Source organism: Falco naumanni, chromosome 3 (genome assembly GCF_017639655.2).
Source record: "Falco naumanni isolate bFalNau1 chromosome 3, bFalNau1.pat, whole genome shotgun sequence".
In the NCBI taxonomy this organism is placed as follows: domain Eukaryota; kingdom Metazoa; phylum Chordata; class Aves; order Falconiformes; family Falconidae; genus Falco; species Falco naumanni.
This window is the reverse complement of record NC_054056.1, coordinates 62,064,746-62,086,045: the sequence shown is the minus strand read 5'-3', so window position 1 is coordinate 62,086,045 and position 21,300 is coordinate 62,064,746.

The following is a 21,300-nucleotide window of genomic DNA, read 5'->3' as shown; positions in this document are numbered from 1 at the left end:
TGGCACACATATTCTTCAACCTCTGTGAGGAGAAATGTGTCAGTTAAGAGCTTGGACAAATAACCTGGTCTTCAAATGTAGGGTTCTGAGTTCCCATGTTCATCCATCATCTTTGGAGTTCCTAACATGCTCCTGCCACCGGGAGGTCTATGTTAAAAAAAAAATACTATTACTAAACCTCGAGTTCCAGAGTTTCATTCAGTGTCTTGACTGATGTCTTGATCTAAAGAGGACATTTTTCCCACAGCATCACTTCTATTTTGCTTCTGCTTTGTTTGTTAGGCTTCACTTGAAGCGTCAGTAGTTGACCACCTCTGAAGACAGGCTATTGAGCTGGGTGGCCAGTGGTTTGAGAGCACACAAAATATTCATACAGCATTTGACATTTCCTGCGCTACTTTCCATCTGCTTTGATTTTGTTGCTTTAATTGAACATTTAATGTGTGAATATGTAAGTGAAAACTGTTAGCAGACAAAATGCATTTTTGTTGTGGTAGTTCAAAACATCTTGCTCAACACTTCCTGTGTGCTGGCTACCATTTCTTTTTCCTGCTGTTTTTGAGTCTGTCCAATGTGGAAATGCTTTCAGGCTACTCTTAAAATCTCTATTACTGTGAAGAAGAAGCATTTTCCTGTTTTCTTAATTCTTTGCTCTAATTTGCTGCAGTGATCTCACCAATTAGTGCATTGACTCTGGGCTCTAACTCATGTTCTTTCCCAAAGAGTATGGCACGATTTACATTCTATTTGTAAGAGCAATTCTGGAACATAGTTACAATTTCGAAATTTAAAATTTAGCATACAAGCTAGCATTCTGTTGTAATTTTATTTATCTTCACTGAAAAATATGCTCTATATATTGCCACTTTGAACATGTGCATAAGAAATGCAAGTATATGCATTTTCTGATCATTGTGAGACTGCCTGCGGTCATTGCAGGATTCAGTGATGTGGTTAAATTGCCAGATGTGTTTATTAGCAGCGTTTTCTAAGAATTTTTGCTCACCTTTAATATTTAGACAAGGCTTCCTATTTCTTTTTCCTATCACTTAAGATACAAATCAGTGTATCCTTTTAATGTAGCTGGAACTTCTTTTCTGATTTCATTATTCAATAATATTTAAATGTGCCCAGTTCAAATAAAAAAAAAACAACAGTCAAATCAAAACCCTTTCTATTTGTGTAATGCAGTAGTGACAGAAACAGAAATCGGATCTTGATTAGTTGCAGGGACAAAGGTATATTTATAGTCCTCACGGCAAATTGTTGCAGCTTTCTTCATAGAGGAGGAAACTAGGGATAAAGCTGTTATTAAATGGTTCCTTATCTGAAGTCCCTGAACACAGAGGAAATCTGGAAATCTGTCGACAGAGATGGGCACTGGGAGAGCTCTGACACACTTTTCAAATCTCCATTTTAAAGCTCACTTTAAATGCATAATCCCAGAGTTACTGAGCTCCAGGTTTTACTTTGTGACACAGTTGATGAAGATTAGGCCTAGCAATGGATGGCTGCGGCTGTCCTACACTATTTTTTATTCCCACCTTTCTCACTGGTTGTGCAGACAGAAGAGCGAGCACCTGATCTGGGGGAGGAGGGTTGCTTTAGGAGTGCAATTCATGAAATGCAATTTCTTTATCTGGATGATACCCATGCATAATAAACAAGTCCTGTCCACAATAGGTGACTATTTTGATCCTATGCCTCTAAATTCCTTTTGAATGTCCTTGAGGGGATATGGCTGTTATTCCTTACCAAAGGATGCAGGATTTCTTTTCAAGAAAACTGAGAGCTGACTGATGAGCAGCTTTTGAAAATTATCTTTCCTGAAGTCAGAAAGAAATACAAACATATTTGTATTTCTTATGAAGCATGGGTCAAAAGTTACTTAATCTAAGAAACTACAGCAAATACATTTTATAGCAGTTTATTTGAAGACAAGTTGCTGTAAAAATAACAGAGACTTTGTTACAGATGAAATAGAAAGAAGGGGGGGGGGGAAGAGAGAAGCGTTATTTACATTATCAGTGTACCCTCTACACACACATATTCATGCACAGCTGTTATTCTGAGAAGCATGTACTGCAGTCTCTTTATGTAGTCTAATCAGAACTGTGATATCTGCTGCACTTCTGTGAAAAGAAAAATTTGACTTACCTTACCTAGTGTCAGAAACATATTTCATATGTTCAGTGCTTCTGTCTGCGAGCCACCTGACAGTCTCTAATCAGCTCTTGAATTATAGAGTCATGTGGATGCTGAATGTAACAATGCAAATGGATTTTAAAGGAAAGGGAATTCCATTGCTGAAGGAGCCATCCCCCGAAAGTTGGGATGTTTGGTAAACTCATATTTAGTGCTGTCTTTTCTCTGTGCATTTTGTTACACTGCACTTGATAAGTTGTCTTCTACATGGAAATTAATAATAATAATTAATAATACTTGAGAGAGAAGAATGAAAGACCATTTCACATATACAATGCTTACCCTTTGCCTGAAAAATGCAGTTCATTAATCTGCCACATGAATGTGTGGTTTAAAAATACTCTGTCTTGGTGACACCTGATCAACCACCAGTTGCTTAAAGTCACACAGTGTTTCGGAGGAAAACAGACATTTCTTGCAAAATACCTGGCAAGAAAAGGCAGGTGTTGGAGCAGTGACTGAAAACAGAAGAGCAACATTGTGTTCAGGTTATTGATTGAGTTTTGTTCCATCAGCGAAAGTGGATTCTTTAGTAGAAAGATTGCATCGCAGCACCAGTCATTGCAATTGATGCTGATGCAACAAGAATGCATTGACCAAAATTTCAGATTCTTAAAGATGTTTAATCACCCAAAGATGCAGGAGTTAACATTTTTCTTAGGACTTTACAAAACCCATCAAATATTTAGCACAATGAAATGAAAAGAGGAACGAGAAAATGCCTCTGGGTACCCTGTGTATAAATAAGTAGGGCGCATCTGCAGCCCTATAATATCCTTATGATGTAACTCTTTGAGGAATTGCCATGAGCTCTCTGCAGTGCAAAGACATACCAGGAGTGCTCGGAAGCTCTGCAAAAGTAAAACTCTAATACCATATTCACTCACTGGAGGAAAAGAGTAAGTGTCATTTCATTATCCTTTTATTTGACTCATTTTCTTTCATCAGTAAAAACTTCTTCATAATAGTGACTACTAGCTCTTGCTTCTTAATAAAGCATGAAGGATATTTCATTGGATTTTATAATTAAAAGTATCTTCAAACACATTCAAAAAGACTCATGCTGTTTAACCAATTAGGTCATAATAACTGTCAATGGCAGGGGTGGTTCTCGCAGTATGCCTCACTTCTCTGCTGAAATTGTGAACAATGTCAGTGCGAGGCTTTGGGAAGAAGGAGAGAGGGGAACTTTTTTCCAAAGTCCAAAAATTTTCAGCTATTTGTTATCTCATGAAACCATGGCAAGGACAAGAATATATATATATATATATATATATATTTTTTTTTTTTTTCCACTTTGAGCTGCCTAATTCTTATGCAGCCCCCATCTATAAAAATGAAGAGGTACAGAGTAGCCTCACATAGCCCTGGCTGTGGTGTGACCCATAATGTCAGAGCTGCCTCCTAGACCTGACTACGCTTTGCTCCCCGATGGTTGGTGCTACAGCTGCTGAAACCAAACAGTGTTGTCTAATTTACAGTTGGATAAATAAAAAGACTCTACCAATTCAGTTTAATAACAAGATTTAATGTGATGGGAGGTAGGCACAGGCCAAGACAGAGTTTCGACTCCAGTGGTTTAGTGTGAGTGCAAATGTGACAGTGACAAGACTAGCAGTTTCTGGTAAAAAAAAAATAAAAAATAAAAACTTTCCACTGGTGAGTGGTTTTTATGCTTTTGACCACTAGACCTCATGTGTGATATGTGATGCTCACTGCAGGTGAAATCAGACCCATCTTGTCTGTCTAGTGTTGGGCACTGGAGGTCACTGTGAGGAAGAGGGGATGGCAGAGGATGACCAAATCCCTGCTAGCTGGCTTACCCCTAGCTTTTCTTCAGGCAGGCTCTTGGGTTTAACCAGACATCTGGCAAATTCGACAGAGCCCAGTCTAAACTTCAAGAATAATCCCTACGTAGCATTAAAGAGGTGAAAAAAAAAAAAAGAAGTATTTTAATTTCTTAAGCTCTTAAGATTTTAAAAGCAGAAGCTTTTATTGTAAGTTATTAAAATAAATGATGGAAAGACTATACAGGAAAGGATGTAGTACCAAGAACTACAGTCTGTTCACACTGCCACCACCTACTGTGCTTGTTACACATTCTTAGAAACACACCTCAAGGGACTCACTCTCAAAGCTCAAAATCTCATCTGAAGTAATTTCCAAGGATCTAATTCAGCCAAGAAATCTATGACTATATGCCCAGGAAAAGCAAAGTGCTTGATAGTAATACTAGCTTACAAGCTTTTGAAGTCCCAGCTGATAAGATATGAAAAGATGATGTTACAGGCCCAGTGGTGTAGACATTTTGGATCATTTCTGAGAATTTGTATTGTTCATACAGTTCAGGTATCAAATCCCACCAAATATGGACTTTGCGGAAAGGTAACAGCAATTCCGGTTGGCAATGTGTTGCCTTTAATGGAAATAAATTAAAGCAACGTGTTACTGATGCTGTTTTCCTTCATTTATTGCTGATTTGCTCCTGTTTGAAAAGGCAGACCACAGCAATTCTTATTTCTTTCAAATACTGTCTACATATGCATCAGTTGCAGATGTTCATGTACATGTACAGATTTTTTCATGTATTACATAGGTAAAGATACTTTGCTTTTATAAAATTTCTTAGATTTCTGATTCGTTCACTTATGTTTGTAAAAATGTATTAGAGATTTGCAGGTGTGAGGTCCTGTTGCTCCGGTGTTGTAGGATTCTTTTAATGAAGTCCCAGAGGGCTTTTTCACAAGGGGAATGAAGTCTGCAGCAGCAATCAGGTTTTCAAAACCCAATCTCCTTTACCAGTTCAGTTTGCAAGATAAGGCTGTATTTGCTTCCCTGTAAAAGGACAAATTTGAAGAGCACTATGTAACCCACAAGTGAAAAAGGAAAAGAGTAAGGGTAAACATAAAAATAGGACAAAGTAACTAAAAACACTATAATAAACACAAAGAAAAGTATCCTGTTACTGCAGTTTTTCCAGGTCTGCTGTAAGCTCCTGGCCACTGAGTCTTTTCTTTTGTCACCTTTAGTTGAATCTCAAGAACTCAGTCTTTATGGAATGTTGGTACTCAGCACACCATCTTTGCAAATTTTACTACAGCTCTCATCTCTTCTGTCCCTGTTGCCAGATGAGCTGTAGATCAGCACTGATACAGGAACATGATAAAGCAAGAGCTTATCTGAGAGCTGCATAGCACTGAAAAGAATACCAAACATTTATGAATGTATCTACTTTACTGTAAATCCTGGAGTGAGGAATATATTTGAGGAAATGATCAGTTGATATGTAGAATGCACTTTCAGCACTCCATTCCCATCTGATGAGTATAAAGCATAACGCTCAAAACCGTGTGTCTTCCAATTTGCACTCAGTACCACAGTCAACCTGTAGGGATAATGAGACAAGACTGCATTTGTTTCTGACATTTTACTTCTGCCAGTACTCTGCAAGCAAACAACAGACCACCAAGATAGCTCATATTTTATATATATGACTGCAGGGGGCTCAAAACTCCTTTGTTTTCCTGTGAGACTTTGAAATGAATCCTGCTTGTTAACTCCTGTTCTTGTCAACTCTTGTTGACATACAAGAATTTAGGGCTGAGGAGCCAGGTGTGATGACAAGCAGCTGGGAACTTGACGTTCATAATTAAAAGCTAAGAAAATGCAACTCATTGTAAGGCCTATCATCAGAGAAAATACCTTTTGTTAGACAGTGATATAAGGTTTTTAGTGCTGGTCAGTCAGATGTTCCTATCTCCTTAGGCCATAGTGAGGCAAAGATGTTCTTTTAGAATTGGGAGTGTCAGATAAGTAGTGATGAAATGCTGCATTCAATAGAAAAGAGTCTTAGTCTCTGATGGATAAAGTTATTTGAACTGATGGAAATGTAAGTATTTCTGAATTTGTATGTATCTTGATCATTACATATCAATGGCTTTTAGTTGCTCAGCTTGGAGGAATATTTAGACAATTTTCACAAGGATATGAAAGGCATCGATAATTTTTTCTATTTATTAGGTGGAACTTTGACGATGGTAAACTGGCTGTGAATTTCACGACCATAAAACCAAAAAGAAAACCCCCAGCTCTACCACCACTAGATGGCATTGATTCAGCATCCAAACTTAGAAACAGCCTTCAGCTTTACCACACTTAAACCTCATCGTAGTGACAGCTTTAATATTAAAAGCACTTGTAATCATTGTTCTTCATTCTCCTTTAAGTGCACACTATCCATCCTACAACACTGTCTTCTTTCTATCTATACCATAGTGTATCATCGGTATGCATTGTCAAACAGCACCATTGCTTAGGAGCATATGGAAATTAAAGATGGATATCAGAGAAAAATTTCATTTGATGCTAATTAATCACTACTGCCTCCTTGTAGAGTCTGGAGAACCTCTGAGATTGTCAGGGTCTATACCAAAATCCAGCACAGCACACGGTGAACTTTGTCAGCAACTGCGGAGGTTGGAAGTGTGTTGTTTCTGCACCAATAATTCCAAGAGCTACTACTCTGGCTATCTCAGTGAATCTCAGATTTTCACAGCCAGAAGCTGCCCCAGTCACCATAGAATTACTTCTCATGGGCTGGAGGAAACTCTTCTCTCTTTAGACAGTGAACCAGAACCGGACATTTAATCCCAGTCTTTTCTGTCTTTCCCACTGACATGCTGGGAGCATGTATTGGTTCCTACTGCTGTTTCTTGTATGAGCACTGATTTGAAGCAAGATATTTTTTCTGTTCTTGCTCATTCTCCAACTGCTATTTAAGGAGTGAAACCACAGTGCCAGCTGCCTGAACTGTTCCTGGCTTCATGTTTGGTATTTTGACAACAAAACACACATGGTAATGGGAAAGGGAATGGTGACCTTTTCCTTCTGCGAGTAGCGACTACCCTTGGAGTATGTCCTTGTGAAGACAGACGTTCCTACAAGGTGATGACTCCTACATGACGAACTGGACACAAATACTCCACACATCCTCTGAATTTCAGATCCTTGCTGTGCCCTGCACAACGAGCTTGAAATTTTGTTCCTCTGGGACTGGAACAATAAGGATCAGGCAGGCAATGCATCAGGATGACACTCATGTTCAGGATGCTATTTGGGCCTTCAGTGCCAAAGGCAGGAGCATGCCAAGTGTCCACACACATGGCACATGGCACAACTCAGTCTACCACCCATGGTTACTCTGAATTTGACCTCTCAAGCCTCTGTGCCTTCTTTTGTCCTTTTCTGTGTGCTGGGATGTGCTGTATCAGCAGCCCTGGGGACACCAGACAGGGCTAGGTCTGAATGGTCAGCCAGCGAAAATGTTGCTGACGAGCAGCAACACTGCACAGCACAGGAGAAAGAAGAGGAGCTGCAGGCAGGGCACAGGAGTTTTCTCATTTTCTGCTCCCCTCAGAGTTGGCAGGGGAGGGGGAGTCTGTGGGGAAGGGAAATGTAGTAAGGTCTGCATCAGCTGCTGCAGCCCTGGAGAATGGGACTGGATAAGTGCCAGGAGGCAAAGCCTGCAGGTACCTCCCACTAAGGAAATCTCTTACACCTCCCACGATGAGTTCAAGAGCTTCTTGCCTATGCCCTCCTCCAACCCCCTTCTTTTCAGCTGTAAGAAGAAATTAATTATCTGTTCTGTTCTCAGGCACTACCTGAATACCTTCTGAGAGCAATTGTGAAGACACTGAGTTCATCTAGTATTACAAAACTCAAACAATTTAAATGAGCCAGACTCACTTTAGTCATCACTTGGTCATGAAGAAAATGAAGTTCCTCTGGCATTCAATGAAGGACTAGGTCTACAGAAGAACAAACATACCTAGCCAACACCTCCATGTCTATATGCCACAAAGCCCTGCCAGAGTTTCCCATGCTCTCAAATCACCATCTGTATTCACCCCTGCACACTTCCCAGATTGTTTCTTGACAAGCCAAGAATGCTCTAAAACTTTGACAATGCTGAGGGGCAAGGTAGTTATCTCATGTTTAGACTACACTAGATTTAAAAAAAAAAAAAAAAAAAAAAAGACCTGGAGGGCCTAAACCAGTTTGTCTTTCTCTGACCACAGATTTGGTCCTAAAGAAAACTTAGGGTGTAGGAGGCTGAAGGCAGAGCAGATAAACACCTGTATCCTGTGAACTGTAAGGAAGTCAGAGTACCTTCCTGTAGTAGGAAAGATTGGGTTTCAGGTCACTTTTCCCTTTGCAAGGACTTCATCCCTCATCTCCCTGTCGAAAGCCCCAAGTCACCATTGCACTATCACATTTCTTTTGTGACTTTGTGGTGGGTTGACCCTGGCTGGACAGCAGGTGCCCACCAAGCTGCTCTATCACTCCCCTTCCTCAGATGGACAGGGGAGGTAAAATATGGTGAAATGTTCATGGGTTAAGGACAGGGGAGATCACTCACCAATCACTGTTACAGGCAAAACAGACTTGACTTGGAGAAATTCGTTTAATTTATTACCAATCAAAGCACAGTAGGGTAATGAGAAATAAAACCAAATCTTCAAAAACCCCCACACCTTCCCAGGCTCAACTTCATTCCCAATTTTCTGTCCCCCCCTCCCGCCCAGCAGCGCAGGGGCCGGGCCGGGGGCTGCGGTCAGTCCATCACACGCTGTCTCTGCCGCTCCTTCCTCGCAGGGGGAGGCTCCTCACACTGCCCTGCTCCAGCCTGGGGTCCCTCCCGCGGGGACAGTCCTCCATCAGCTGCTCCGGTGTCAGCCCTGCCCACGGGCTGCAGTTCTGCACAGCCTGCCCCAGCCTGGGTCCCCGCGGGGTCACAGGCGCTGCCAGGACCCTGCCCCAGCCTGGGTCCCCGCGGGGTCACAGGCGCTGCCAGGACCCTGCCCCAGCCTGGGTCCCCGCGGGGTCACAGGCGCTGCCAGGACCCTGCCCCAGCCTGGGTCCCCGCGGGGTCACAGGCGCTGCCAGGACCCTGCCCCAGCCTGGGCTTCCCACGGGGTCACAGCCTCCTTTGGGCACCCACCTGCTCCGGCGTGGGGTCCTCCACGGGCTGCAGGTGGGGATCTGCTCCACAATGGACCTCCACGGGCTGCAGGTGGGGATCTGCTCCACCATGGACCCCCACGGGCTGCAGGTGGGGATCTGCTCCACCATGGACCTCCACGGGCTGCAGGTGGGGATCTGCTCCACCATGGACCCCCACAGGCTGAGGGGCACAGCCTGCCCCACCGTGGGCTTCACCACGGGCCGCAGGGGAATCTCTGCTCCGGCGCCTGGAGCCCCCCTGCCCCTCCTGCACTGACCTGGGGGGCTGCAGGGTTGTGCCTCTCACATACTCTCATTCTTCTTTCCAGCTGCAAGTGCTGTTGCACAGTAACTTTCCCCTCTTCTTAAATATGTTATCCCAGAAGCGTTACCACCATCACCTTGGGCTCAGCCTTGGCCAGCAGCTGGTCCATCTTGGAGCCGGCTGGCATTGGCTGTGTTGTGCATAGGACATGTTGATTTTCTGAAATGAAAGAAAGATTGTTTGAATACAATCTCCCTGAAAATGGGAATAGGCTGTGCAGAGCTTGGTAGTGCACTGCTCAAAGTTCTTTACAAAAATAGACCCTAAAAATAGTATTAGTTCCAGTAGTTTTATGGGACTGTTTCCAAGGAATTTTGATCTCACCTTCCAAAATGGCAAAGGTAACTTTCAGCATTTTATTACCCCAGAAAACAGTTCATAGTATGCTGCCACAGAAGTATCCACCTAGTCTCTACTACAAAGGGAGACTAATTCCAGCTCATAAATTCTGCCAATAATGAAAGCTAAATTTACTACAGATTACAAGCACATGGGATGAGTGGATAGGTCAGACGGCTATAACACTGAGGCCGGATGACTCCAGGTGCCAAAACTTGCCAAAGTGTGTAAATGAGGTGGGAGAGACATGGAAGGAAGAGCATCTGGATTTTGTGAGGTCTCAGTGTGACTCCATATAGCTCTACAGTGAAGCCTTTAAGTAATCAGCAAGTGTTACATGACACCGGCATTTATTTCTGGATTTCCAGATGTGTGTTATTTGCCGGATCATCTGTGAAGCTTGATCCCTGCCTGATGCAAGAAACCTGGAATATGTGGCAAAAAAGGAGTGCCCTGAATGCTCTGTTCTTTAACTACAGGAGTGTTAAGCCCTGTGTGGGGGAAAAAAAGTGTTCAAAGAGATGAAATTTTGATAGTTTGCCTGCTAGCAATGAATCACAACTATTTAGAAAGTGATTTTATTTACTGTGAAGTGTTTGTTACCAGCCAGAAATTATTTCAACTATATGCCTTTCAGAAGGCATTTAGCAATATTTCAGCCAAGTCAGTCTTCTAGTGTCCTGCAGCCCATATCACTTTATTTACAAAAACAGCTTTAATCACATCAGCAGAAATTTTAAGTATCTTCTCCAAGTGCTCCCGGCCTTTCATCATAGGAGTTTGTTGAGCCGCATGTTCATATAGCAAACATCATAGTCCTGCTGTAGATATTTCCAATGACAATGGGAGGGCTTTTTTAGGTTCTGTATTGTAATTAATCAAATTTATATATCCTACTGCTGAGATTTCCTTTTATAAAAGCAGCCATTTTGAAGGCTAGACCTCGAACATATCCTCAAAACAGTTTCCACACTGTTGGCTATTTTATATGGAAACTGGGTGAACTGCAGGACGTGTACACCATTGCTACAAGAGGAATCAGAGCTGTAGGTGAACATGTGAGGCTGATTCATAAGCCTCAGGCATAATAATCTGAAACCTGAAGTATAGCCACTGTAAATTATAGGATGTGTTAATGATTCTAGAAGTCCATAGTCGCCTAACTGAGAGTCTCTGAAAGATGGGAAGCACAAACTAATATGAAGTGATGGTTGAGGAGACTATACTCATGTTCATGACTTGGACAGGCATGTGCTTCACTGGGTAAAAAACTGGCTGGATGGCTGAGCCCAACAAGTGGTGGTGAATGGAGTATTGGGGCCAGTCCTGTTTAATATCTATCTTTATCAATGATCTGGACAAGGGGATTGAGTGCCCCCTCAGTAAGTCTGCAGGTGACACCAAGGTGGGAGGGAGTGTTGATCTGCCTGAAGGCAGGAGGCTCTGCAGAGGGATCTGGACAGGCTGGACCAATGGGACAAGGCCAGTTGTATGAGGTGCAACCAGGCCCAGTGCCGGGCCCTGCCCTTGGGTCACACCAGCCCCACACAGCGCTACAGGCTGGGGCAGGGGGCTGGGAAGTGCCTGGTGGGAAAGGGCCTGGGGGTGCTGGTCAACAGCCAGCTGGACGTGAGCCAGCAGTGTGCCCAGGGGGCCAAGGTGGCCATCAGTGTCCTGGTTTGTACCAGAAGCAGTGTGGCCAGCAGGACCAGGGCAGCGATTGTCTCCCTGTACTGGGGCACTGGTGAGGCCGCACCTCAAATGCTGTGGGCAGTCTTGGGCCCCTCACTGCAAGAAAGGCACTGAGGTGCTGGACCATGACCAGAGATGGGCAACAAAGCTGGTGAAGGGTCTGGAGCACAAGTCTTATGAGGAGCAGCTGAAGGAAATGGGGCTGTTTAGCCTGGAGAAAAGAAGACTCAGGGGAGACCTTATCACTCTCTACAGCTATCTGAAAGGAGGGTGTAGTGAGGTGGGTGTCGGCCTCTTCTACCAAGTAACAAGCAATAGGACAAGAGGAAATGGCCTCAAGTTGTGCCAGAGGACACTTAGATGAGATGTGAGGAAAATTTCTTCACTGAAAGGGTTGTCAAGCATTGGAACAGGCTGCCCAGGGAGGTGGTGGAATCACCATCCCTGGAGGTGCTTAAAAGACATGTAGATGTGGCACTTAGGGACGTGGTTTAGTGGTGTGTTTGGCAGCGCTAGGTTAATGACTGGACTTGATCTTACAGGTCTTTTCCAGCCTAAATAATTCTATGATTCTTTCTCTGAAAAAGGTACTCCTGCCATACACTGCTGAAGCTCAGACGTGATCATATGAGACTTGATTCAGTGTCTAGCAGCTTGCACCCACAAATCCCTGCAAAAGCCAGTGGTTAATTTTATAGCCAAAGGGAAAAAAATAAAAGGAAGAGGTGTCAAGGGTAAGGGCCAGAATGGTGCCTGATCAGCTCCAGATGTCTCTTTCTGGGATGTGCAAAGTGTAATTCAGTTTCCTCTGTCCCTGCTGTGGTGGCAATAACCATGTTCAGGATATCTTCATACCCCGTCTGCTACCACGGCCCACAGCACCAAGGCCATTCCTGAGGAAGGCCATCCCCACCTTAGCCTTGGCAGATGATGGTGCTGCAAACATCAATGCCAGGCAACTGCAGCTGGCCCAGGCCCAGGTGATGGAAGCATGCCCTCATCTCTGCAGTCCCTTGTTTTCTTCTGCAAGCAATAGTAAACAGAAAAGCACAGTTTATACCAGTAAATTTAACATACACAGTATGCTCCCTAGCACAGAGAGGCTGGCACAGAGCAGCGCATACATATTTTAAACTCTTTTACATTTCAGAAGTGGATGGCAGCATCCAAACTCCATTTTGGGATGGTGCCCTGGCCCACGCTAACCCCCTAGCTGTGCTCTGAATTGCTGGTGCTGCTCCCCATGCCAGGCACCACTTCAACTGTTCACTAGCAGAGATTATCGATCCCTGACACCATTTAGCCATAGGCAAGGAGAATTTAGAGTTGGTTTGTCTATGTTTGTCCAGATCTGGGTATTCTCCAGCTAAACATATACAGGATTAGAATTAAAGCTAGGGTTAATTCTTCCCATAACTTAAAAACTGCTTACCAATACCAAACAGGACTGTAAACATTTCACTTTTGGTAATATACGGTGGTGAACCATTCATTGCACCAGAACAAAAAAGCAGCAGCCACTCTTGTGTCTCTCGTGCATAAACGCTTGCCAACAGCCTTCAGAACACTGGGAGCCAACCTCCTTGTGCAATTAACTCTTCATCTGAGTATGCAAATGAAGTTCCCTTCCAGACTAGTGTACATAAACTTGTGGACATTTATCATGACACAGATGTGACTCCAGCTTCTACCCCAAGATACTTGAGATATCATGCATAAATGCAGGAAGCAATATTACATAGAGACATTTGCAGTCAATCTGTGAGGATGTTTTCATAGTTCAGCAGAAGTAAAGCCTATCTAGTAAGTAAAGTCTAGTCTATCTAATAAATATGTACCATGGACTACAAAAATAAATCACAAATTCTTTTCCTTTCCCATTGTGCAATCCCTATATAAAAGATTGTATCCAAATCATCTTTCTTTCTTTCAGAAAATCAGCAAGTCCAAAGAAGTGTGAAAAGGAGTGAAGTAAAGAAAAATTATGCTATCCATTGCTGAAGACATTTTGAAGATAAATTCTGATTTGGTCATACTTACCATATTTGCTTGAAAGATAAGCTATCCTGGGGCAACATAAGCATCTTGTTTTTCTAAATGTTGTTCCCTTGTATTGCATGGTGGTGGATGTCTGACATCTGCCCCTTTCTTCCTGAGATTAATCACTGCCCTCCATGTGCCTTCAGATGCCAAAAACAATCTTCCCCCCACCTCCCCATACTTCAACATGTATAGGATCTGTAGCTTTAGAAAACCATTACCTCGGGCTATTTTTCTTCTTTGTACTTTGGCACTGAAATTATTATTGTTTTTTATGAGCTATCAAGTACATGGATACAAAATCAACAGAAATATTTTGAGAAGAAGAGACATTATTATTTTTAATTCCCACGTTCCTTGCCAACCTTTAGCTTTTCTTTCCAGAAGAATAAAGAAAAACATTCTAAAACATGCAAGAACCCTCTGCTTTTGACCTAAGGGAAATTACATACCTTTATTCTCAACATCAATCTTACAAATGAAAGGTGATTATCAGTTTTAACCTTTCAAAAAGCATCTGTGACTTGAGGTAAACTGTGCTTGGCTAATGAGATTATCTAATGTAGCCTAATGAACTTGTCAAGGCTAATGACAATCAGCACATAGTTTTAAGGGATTTTTACATAAAACTGCAAATCTTTCTTACATTTTTTTATGACATTGTCACTCTATCTGATTGTTGATTGTTTTCTACAAAAATTTACTTCATAGTGGTCTTCTTTTGTGTTACTGCATAGAAACACAACACTCAAGGTTGCGGGTCTGTGTAGCTGAAATCTGATTCATTTAGGGTTCTGAAGGTGGCACAATAAAGTCAATTGACTGATGTCATTGCAGCATTTAATGTACTGTGAACAAAAAGCACACATAATGTTTTTAAGTAGAGTGGTTGAATAATTCATAATTTAGGGGACACACAGGACAAAGAAACTTTTTTTTCCCCATACAGAAAAACTATGATGCAAGATGTAACCAGTAGGAAAGCAGATTGGAGGCTTTTCAAATGTCAGTGGGGGAAGAAAAGAAAGTGAGTCAAGACTCCCTATCAAGCAGGCATATATATATTTGGCCACACAGGACACAAATACCAGAAATTATAGGCAAAGATAATTTGATGAAAGTTACTTTCATGTGTTGTCATGAATATAAAATAAGAAAAGAGAGTGCAGAAATAAGAAAGCAAATGTTTTATTAAGAGATGCAGATTACAACATAGAAATAAAAAATCTGTACACATTTGATCTAAACCACATCATGTTAAATAACCTTGTATAAAGCTATCTTAAATATTCATTTTGTAAAAAAGCAATGTTCTGATCTATGGAGTCCTTGTCTTAGACTCTGCAATGCTTTCCTACCCACTCTCATTGGTACAAGGGCTGGTCCCTCCATAATTCTGTGTGATTCCTGGGCGTACCTCAGACAACCTAAAAACATATTACAAAATGTACAGACTTGTTCATGATACAGTTATATTCTACCACAAAATATTGCTGCCTATCCTCCAGAAAAAGTGCCTTTGGAAACCTAGTAGTAAACACTGTCATACATGGTAATTAAAGAAACAGCTTTTCACCCAAATAAATGCTAGTAGCAGTAACAGGTCTCCTTAGTCTAATTGCCATAACATCTCTGCTTACTTGGATTTTGCAGTAAATCACATTTCTGATGCATTAACAAGTTGCAAATTATTAATTTTTTTTATCTTTCAGCTGTGTAGACATGTATCAGTATTGTTATAAATCATAACACAGGTTCTGAAAGAGCAGAACCTAGGCTTTCATGTATTAACATGTATTCATGTCATAGGATTCTTGTTCTTTTCATGACAGATGACATAGCTGCATCCTGATTTATAACAGTAATAAGAAATTTTCAGTGAAATTTGTAAATTCTTAGACATCTATATAGAAGTCTAGTGCCTATTAATGGAGCATATGGGTTTTTCCCCATAAGCTAATAGCTGGGAGACATGCATGGAAAATATTGTTTAGTCTTCACTGAATGACTGAATTTGGCATTTTTCTGACTATGGGATTTCCTTACATATTAATTTTGATTGAAAGGATAATTTCTCCAAATTATACTCTGTGCATTTAGGATATTCTGTTTAAGGTACATATTGAAATTAATTTTTTATAAGGAATCTAACTGTACTGAATTGAAAAGTCATAAAAACCTTCTAAAAACATGTCCACAGCCCCTCTAAATGTGCTTTCAAATTTTCTGTGCATTAGCAAAAATATTACACTTCAAGATACAATTGTTTTCACCGCCTCAAGGACTCACAGCAATTGCTGGCATGTTTGAGAAATCTCTGATCTCTTTCATTTTCATAGGATAAAATACTCTTGTAGAACCATGAAATGGGGGTTGTGAATATGTGTAGTACACACTACAAGGCATTAGTTTGAAAAGTGCATGCTACTGATGGAGTATTGTATCTTTGCTCTCTATAATAATTTCCCTGTTGTTCTGGTAGACTTAATCTTCTCACTTCTGATATAGGAGCAATATCAGAAAAGATAGGTATCAAGACATATAGCCAATTAAAGAAAACTATATGAAAGCATTCAATTTAGCTGTCTGTTGTCTGGCTTATACCAGTTAACTTACTGTCTGTGTTACAGAGAAGATAACAACATATCTTGTGCAGTCTGATGGGCTTTTGGGGTGGAATACAAGAGTGTGTCATCTCTAAAGAATCTGCCCTTTTCAGAACTGCCAATAAATGAAGACATGCACCAAAATTGCCTGAACATGTAAACAAACATTATAGTGTTTTTGCAGAGAATTGAGAGAGGATCCTGGCTGACTATGGCATTGTTTGTTGGTAGTGTTATGTTGAAGTCATGGGTGGAAGTAGTTACAGGACTCAGCTTCTGAGAAGTATCTTTTTCTTCTTAGGCAAAATTCCTTGGATCTGTGGAATTTTGGGTGGAAAAGTACATAAAGGCAATTATAATTAGTTTAAATGTCATTGCAAACTATAAACAAAGGTTCTTTTCTCTGGCTACTTACCTGAGATAAGTGAATGTATGTGAATCTCAAGGAATATTGTCACCTAGATCCTTTTCACTTTGAAGATTATACAGATGCCATTTACTGAAATAACAATTTTTTAAAATGAGCATTGGAATTAAATGAAAAACATGAAAACTTTTTCTAGGTAAACACTGAGAACATCTAGAGAATCAGGCACAACCATGCCTCCTACTTTAGCTTCAGTGATGCAGCTATTCGCATCTTTTTTGTTGACTAGGAAGTATATTCATCATGAACATGTAAAATGTTGAAACTTATCAATCTTCATATCCATTTTGTCTTGCCTCTATAAAGAATAAACTCATATACCCCCTCCAATATTAAAATGAATGTTGTGAATTTAGTAATTTTGCAAGAGTCCAAATGTAATCATGACACAGCTTAGCAGTTTCAGTTTAGGAAGTAGTTTACAGCTCTAGTTTAAGAGAAAACTTCATGTCCAAGAGTAAATGAATCATACTTGTCTAAACAGATTCAGGAGAGTGATGTTCCTACCTCTGTCCCTTCTCCCACAAACGGGGCAGCAAAGGCAGCCCTCGGCCCTGAAGAGTTGTGGAACCAGCACCGTCCACAAAGATCCCACAGCCTCATCCAGTCTGTTTGTTCAGAAAAGTCCCTGGCCCAGACTACCCGTAAGCTATGTCCAGGATGTATCTGGGAGACGGCAACTTGGCATTGCAGTCTATGCGTACAGATGACTGTGGGGCGATGCTTGCACCCATACTTTGCTCCTGCTTACCTTTTCAGTACATGTGCAGCCATCTTTACTGGATATTATAGGGTACAGTGATAGTATCAACACTTAATGCTTTGTTAACATTTGTTATCTTGCACATTCAGAAATTCGGAATGGTGGTGGTTTTCACACATCACCTCTCTGGCATGAATAACAGCTTCTAGATCTCAGTTTGAGCCTGCAGACAGCTTGCAAACAAGATTTAGGTAAAACAGCTTTTCTTGAAGGGGAAGCCTTCTGAAACACAAATCTCCTGGCAGTATTTTTTTAATCTCTCAGCTGGTTTCTTTCAGCCCTTTATTCTGCTCTCTTCACCTTGAAAAGAACATCCCAGTCAAAACTTGTTGCTTCACAAAAATTATTTGGATAATGAGTCACTAGAAGAGCTGACCCAGCCATCTACTTGTGCTTTATATATACAATACAAGGCAATTTTCATGTACAGAAGGCAAACATTCAAATCTTCCTATCAGCATTTACTCAATAAGAAAGCGGTACATACAATATCTTGTCTCCTCCTCCTAGTTTTTGCATGCAACATTTAACAACCACATGCAGAGTGAGCTGCAAAAAGATCTCTTCTGTAAGACTCCCCTCTGTGTATGAATTTCCTACTGCTCATCTGCATCTCAGCTTCATGGTTCAGAAGACATATGGCTTTCACGATGGTTTTTGCCTGGGTAATCTGTTCCAAAATTGGCTACCTATCTTCCCTCTGTGTGATGCTGCTTATTTTACAAGTGTGAAGGGAATACATTACTTTCAAACTCCCAGATTTGAATCAGTGTTGTATCTAGCAAGGGTTTGGGTAGATTTTATCATGATGGCCTGCTTAAAATGGAAAGATAGCTTAAATAATTATATCTTTTCCCTTATTTTCTTTATCCCCTTATGCTATTACTGTTTCTTTGTTACTAGATTGCCTGATTCTGTGGATTTTCTCCAACTCCTCTCTCCACCTCCTCTAAAATGCCCTTTTCACTAATTCCCATCAGTCTCCCCTTTCTTGTCACTACTTTCTCCTACACAGTTAATCACTGCTTCTCACACCTGCTGTAACCTGTTCTTTTAGTTTCTTCAATCTTCTTTTCAGACCAACCAAAGGATAATAACCAAAGTCTTTGCTTCCTACTTGTCGACAATGCTATGGCTTGTTTTTCAAATCTCCTTACTAGTTTTGCTCTTGCTTTTTTAGCTCACTTTCATAGCTCACCTTCACTCTGTTTTGTGAGTCAGTTTTCTCCTCCTCATCATGAGAAACCCTCTTCTTCAAGGAGATTTCAGCTCTATTAAGCTTGGAAAAGAAGCCCTAGGTAATATTGTGGTGCCGATGAGTATAATGAAGGAGGGTTACATCCTTTCCTAGATAGTCACAGAGATACTTCAGGGTCAAACATAGTGAAAAAGGATGACATTTGCTAGTCAAAAAAAACATATAGTGAAGGCAGAGAGAGGAAGACTTATGAATGGGCTGGAATTTTTCCAAGGTTTGCATGTGCTGGCACTAGCATTTTTTCATATAGTATATTTGTGCATATCTGCAACTCTTCCCCTACCGATCTGCAAGGCACCCTTTTTTCTGCATGCTTCAGTTTACAGGGTAATTTGAATTTTTGGTTCCACAAACCATGTAGTTTTGCAGGTGTTGAAAGAAACCCTGGTGATGACAGAAGGTTTGCAAAGCAATCCTGAAGCTTCTGACTCACAGTAATTAAAGCAAAGCCCTAAGACACACAAAAATATGGCCGAGAGATAGTTTTGTTATAGCAAAAATTGAAAAATAATACAGAAATGAGGATCTGAAGAAAAGTGAAATATTTCTAAGGTTTCTTAGAGTTTTTAGCAGAAGTTGAACTCAGGGCAAAATAAAGACATCTTCCTGATTTAAGGTAAAGACCTATTGAATTTTAAACCTACAATTAAAAATCAAATCACCATGAGAAGGTACATGAGGGGTTAGGAAATTATGGCTCTAAGGTATCATCCTATGCGGAGTATTAATAATAGCGACAATTTGCACATGCGTGTAGGTTCATGCATATAGGTACACACATGTGCATATGTATAGATTAATGATATCCAGACTTGGCCTTGCTTGGTTGGTGGCTTATAGAAATGAATTATGCATTTGTTTAGATCCAAAATTTCAAATATGGGACCCAAAGGAGATACTGAATCACAGCCTGTCAGAAAAATTATCTTTGCTATTGTGCAGGTTTTACTTCGCTATTGTTGAGCCCAGCCTAGTTCATGTTGCTGCTATGAGGAAATTATTGTTTATATCTCTCATGTTCTGTGTATTGGAAAATTGGCAGCAATACCTCATAATTCATCACTTGTTGTGAGTCAGGGCACAATGCATCTTCAACTGCAGGGCAAAGGATAATAGAGAGTCATAAAAGTAGAATATCACATCCCTCTGAGCTGAATCAACCTAATAACAGAGGACCAACACAAACTTTGTAGAAATATGCAGAAAAATTAGTGGGTTCTCATAGGCCTTACATTTTATACAAAGCATTTTTACCTTTATTCTTTTATTTGTTTAGAATTATTCAGCCAAAGGATGAGTCATGATCAGAAACATCACTGTGAAAAGGAGGTTTTCTGAGAGGGCAGTGCTTAGAGGTGGGAAATAACTTAGCTATTTTTGACATAAAGTTGCAGTGTGGTTACACTCAACTCCATGTGCTGACAAATACCAAGATGCTGTATGTAGTGATGACACCACACTTTAACATTCACAAAGCAACTGAACAGTACTCATACTATCTACAAATTGTTCATTGGTAATGTGGTTAAAGTTTCACCACTGTCTACATAATTACCCTACTTAAGAGCAAGGGTTTGGTCATTTGCAAAATCCAGTAACACTTGCCAGTTTGCCCATCACATAATTTTCATAAACTTCAAAATACTGCAAGTCCAGAGCCTTGTATTTTCTCTCTTAGCATGGTGACCAGCAGTTTTGGGGAGCACAGAATTTACTGCACCCTCATCGGGGTGGTGTTGTAAACTACTTGATTATGTGTGATAAACTAATTAGTGTCTGCTGAAATGGATGCCAGTTTCTTAGTAAATGCAAATTCTAACCTTATGTGTGTTCCAATATGCAATTTTGGTTGTTGATTGTTTAGAGGAAAAAGCAACATCTTTCCTTAATATTTATGCTGCAAATCATTAGTAGGTGCTAGAAAATATTAACAGTTATAATGAATGAAGGCTCTGAGATATGAATAGCTGTAATTCAAGTTAATGGTGATTACGACTCAGGAAATGTGTATTCCAGGCAAATTGTAGGTTCTCTGGTTAATGATGCCTATGACAATAGAAACAATATTATTACTTAGACAGCTCTGGTAAATGTAATAAGAATCTCACTTCTGGCAAAGAAATTACACATCTCCTGTTGTTCATATTGTTTCTTTATAAATAAAATAAAAAAAAAGCTTAATTCTGTTCTAATTTTATTTGCTCTCATCTTCTATGTGAAGCGGAAATAAAATTGCAAGAACTTTTTTTTTCCTGTAAACTTGGTATTCCATCTCCTACTTCACACATTTGTAGTCTGTGTAGAAGGAATGCAACATCCTCTCCACCATCATGCAAAACAAGTTATTTTTTCTTTATTTCTTGCTCTATCTCCTTGCCAAGCAGATAGCAAAGAACAGAAATAGTAGAGAACAGAAATACTAAAAAAAAAACAACCAAAAAACCAAACCGACAACAAACTTTAAGCTTCCATTCTGCAGCTTTATTTCAACAGAACTAGTCATGTACTTGAAACTGAGAAGGAACTGAAATTATTTTCATAATTAGTTGCCAGCTTTGTTATTTACTTTTCAAATCATTGTTCTAGGTTGATTTTGGAGTTTCTGGTAAATGCCTTTTTGTCTCCTTCACCCGTACCTAACAC